This window comes from Pogona vitticeps, chromosome 1, assembly GCF_051106095.1.
Source record: "Pogona vitticeps strain Pit_001003342236 chromosome 1, PviZW2.1, whole genome shotgun sequence".
NCBI lineage: Eukaryota > Metazoa > Chordata > Lepidosauria > Squamata > Agamidae > Pogona > Pogona vitticeps.
Window position 1 is genome coordinate 24906286 of NC_135783.1, and position 4357 is coordinate 24910642.

General features: G+C 37.6%; 1 long non-coding RNA gene across 1 annotated transcript in view; it reads left to right on the forward strand.

Moving 5' to 3' along the window:
• Positions 1–4357, forward strand: part of LOC140704363 (uncharacterized) — a 77376-nt gene that overhangs the window by 41013 nt on the left and 32006 nt on the right. The gene's annotated exons all lie outside the window — the stretch shown is intronic.

The following is a 4357-nucleotide window of genomic DNA, read 5'->3' on the forward strand; positions in this document are numbered from 1 at the left end:
AAAATGAAAACTCTTTAAAGTTATTTAATTAAAAATAGTAATGATAACTTCCCTTAAAATACTAAATCTCAGCATCCAAATATCAATCACCAGGATTCCTTGGAAAAGCCAGGGCCATAATAGAACTATATCCATGTGGGTAGTAGGATAGCATCACAGAAACACAGGATTGATCAGATTTCCACCATGAGGCCAGAGAAAACGGTCCATCAAAATAAGGCATCCCATTTTTGATATTTGTTTCCAGTACCTTTTGGAAACTTCAGGGGCAAATCTTTCTCGAAGAATGCTGATAATGCGAGGGGAGAAGGGACGGCCCAAACATCTATTATTGCTTATTTACATTTATTTATAACAACAACAACAGCATCATCATCATCATCATCATCAACAATGTGTAGCCTGTATAATTAAAAAAAAAATTGTAAACCGCCGGAGAGTGCTTGTAGCGCTATGGGGCGGTATATAAGTCCAATAAATAAATAAATAAATAAAATAAACAATATAAAATAAATAAATAAATAAATAAATAAACAACAACAATAACAACAACAACAACAACGATGATGATGTTTTATTATGGTCATTGACCAGCAAAAGTAAGAAACTTTTTAATTTAAATTAGGAGGCATAAAATCAATCTGAAAATACTAAAAACATGTATATTCATCTACATACATATACATATACATATACATATACATATACATATACATATACATATACATATATACATATACATACATACATACATACATATATATACACACACATATATATATACATATATATATATATATATATATATATATATATATATATACATACATACACACACATATATACATATATACATATATACATATATACATATGCATACACACACACACACACACACACACACACACACACACACACACACACACACATCCTGCCTTCCTATCATAGGACTTATCTATTTTTAATATTTATTTGCCAGTCCACTATATTTGACTTCCTTCTCCGTATTTGTAGGTAGGAATTGGATTCAGTGGAAGAATCACTGTGTTATTCATACAGGGTGCCCAGATACACTTTCATTTTTTTTGTCTGTACCTAAACACCACCTGTTTTACAGAGAACATTTCAAAATAGGAATGGGTGGATCTTTCATAAGTCTTTGATCAGAAACGGGTTTTGTCCCATGTCCACGTTAATGTGAGATTTTAAAAAAAGTCATGGAAACTTCCTTCGAAATGTGTATTCCTAAAATGAACTTCTTTTCAAAATCATCATCCCACAATGTGTTTTCTTTCAAAACAATGATTTCTAAGCATATTCTGACGTGTGTTTAAGCTGGCAATGGTGTCAGTGTGAAAGCTGACAGATAGCAGCTTTTCTTTGGGGTGGATGGAGGGCACCAATCAGAACCCATTCACATTGGAATCAAACGGCCAAGACTGAAACTCCTTCAGCATCCCTAATGTAGACCAAAGAATCTGGAGGTATTCATGAGCTCTCATCCATCAGTGCCACACCAAAGAGAAGATAAACACTACGTTTCTCTGTAGGTTCCTCCACCGCCATTCAATGTATTGTGTAAATTTAGAACAATAATTTAGAACAAAAGTGGGCAAAGTACAGTTCTTGTGGTCACTTTCAGTCTACCGTCCACCAGACCCCATTTTTTTCAATTAAAAACAACAAGTGAATCACTGTTCTCGCTTTCTCTCTGTATGTTGAGGGGAGAGGGGACACTGACCTATGGAAGATCTGTGGCAGAAAAATGCCTCTTGAACCCATCCAAGCTAACCTGTTTCCCCGAAAACAAGACAGGGTTTTATATTAATTTTTGCTCCCAAAAACTCACTTGGGCTTATTTTCAGGGGATGTTTTATTTTTTTTTTCATGTACAACAATCTATATTTATTCAAATACAGCCATGTCATCTTCTTCTGGTTGCTGCACAATGGTGGAAGGCGAGGTTTCACTTAACTTGGCCTTATTTTTGGGGTAGGGCTTATATTACGAGCATCCTGAAAAATCATACTAGGACATATTTTCAGGTTAGGTCTTATTTTCAGGGAAAATGGGTATGTGATCTAGAATATACACGCCCAGCAGAGTAGAAGCCACTATTGCATAGCACAGGTTCAGGCTACCTGGGACATGTACGCTGGTAATGGGGACGGACAAGAATTTAATTGGATTCAAATGCTGGCTATCTCAGTGGTTTAAGGATCTGGCTATGGAAGCAGAGGTTGGGAGTTTGATTTCCGCACTGTGCTTCTTTGACAGGGGCTTGGACACAATGATCCAGCTCTGCAGTTCTAAGATTAAGATCATAACAGTCTTGACAAAAGTAATTTAGGCAAAAGTAATTTGTTAGACTCATGAGTAGAAATGTATCTTGCTTTAAGAATTTGCATGTTTCTGAGGCTAGTAGGGCATTTTTGAGAAGCAATGTGTACAAAAACTATGTACATATTTTGTATGGATGGAATACTTACCACTGAAAAAAGGTACAGACATGTGAATGGCTGGCTGGATAACTTAGTGAGTCAGTTACTGGCTTTGGGGTCAGAGGTTGAGAGTTCGATTTCTCACTGTGCCTCCTATGAGTACAGCCAATCCCTATGTCCTTGAGCAAGCTGCACAGCCTCAGGATGCCCCCAGAAGAAAAGAAGGATAAAGTACTTCTGAGTACTCTACTTGGAAGACTCTGAAAAGGGTCGTCTTGAGTCAGAATTTTGTAAAAAATATAAGGAAATGCATGCAACCGGTAAAATGCATAAGGAAATGCACAAAATGTGCAGAAAATATGTATAGCTTTCAGTGCAGAAAGAAAAAAAATCTGATGGAAGGATGGGGTTTCGAGGTACACAACAAAATTAAGAATGAAAGCTTTTCACATCCTATAATCTGGTGGGCCAATTGTGAGGATCCTTGTATGACTTGGAAAGAGGCTACATCATGTTCCTCTGCCCGCTGCATTATCATTGCTGCTGTTCAGGTCAGTTACTAACTGCGATTGAAAGGCTGCGTCTTTTTCTCTTCGTTGGCTGTTTTTAAGTTGCCGCCTTTGTTTTCTGCAGTTGTTTTTGGGCGCTGCCTGCTTCGGTTACTGCTGAGATGGGGTAATGAGCTGTCATCTTGTCAAAGTGCACGTTTACTTCACTTTGCCATCCTTCATTCCACTCCAGGTTTGTTAATGTCACCCCTGTTGGCTTCGCTCTTGCCATCCCTGCCAAGTCGACAGTGGGACAGCTGTTTAAGGAAGGCGTGAAATGAAGTGTAGAAAAGTGTCATTTGCAGAAAGATGGTTCCTCAAGGAGAGGGATGTTTGATTCAGGAAATGAGGTATAGCCATCCTGGCACATATGACACATACGCAAGATGTTTACACTTGTCTATGACACAGATTCTGCATTACCTGATTTTCAGTTGCCTGTAGCTTCCCTCCCTGGATCTCACAAGCTGGAGGATGTGCCGGTTCTCTAGAACCCCTTTCTCCTTCAGCATTGATTACGGAGAATCATATCCGTCTGCACAGACCATTGTTTGTTTTATTTTGCCACGGAGACGTTGGAAATGGGCAGAGCTGCTAAACTTCTTTTTTTCTTTTCCAGTGAATGATTAATATTGCCATTTTTGGCAAGTAGTAGCTGTTCTGGAGCCAAGCTATACTCCTTCCCTCCTCAGTCCTCCACGTGAAGGAGGAAAGAAAAAGAGAAGGAAATGAAAATGTGCAAAACCCACAAAGTGTTTAGAATAAACATTGAATTTAATGTTTATCTTTTTTTAAAAAAAAACAATAAACTGAGTTTTGAGTATGGATGGGCATTGAACCAGAATTCATTGTTTATCCCTTTAATCATGATCATAATCATCATCTTAGATCTGCCGAGCTGGAAGGGACCCTATGGATCATGAAGTCCAGCCCCTGTCAAGGAGGTACAGTAGAGGGTCAAACTCTCAACCTCTGGCTCTTATGAGCCCAACCAAAAATCTTTCTTATTTTTCTCATTACCAAATACGGACAACTTATGAATCCTGCAAGTTGGAATTTGCCATGAAGCTTTGAACTACAGTAATTGCATTTCCTGAGATATATTACTTTTGAGGGTAACAAGAGTATAGTAACTTTTTTTGTAAACAATGTAATAGTTGAGGGCATTATTACTTTTTCAGTGAAAACATAAGGGCCTAATCACACCTGCCAAAAGAACCTGAGTTTTATAGATTCTTTCCATAACTCTGTTGTATGGATACATCTATTTTTGCAGTCATGTGATATATATATTAATCTGAACGTTCTCATTGTTTTTCACTATACTGATTCATTTCTTCCTATCTGAACTGCTAACATTGCTCTTAA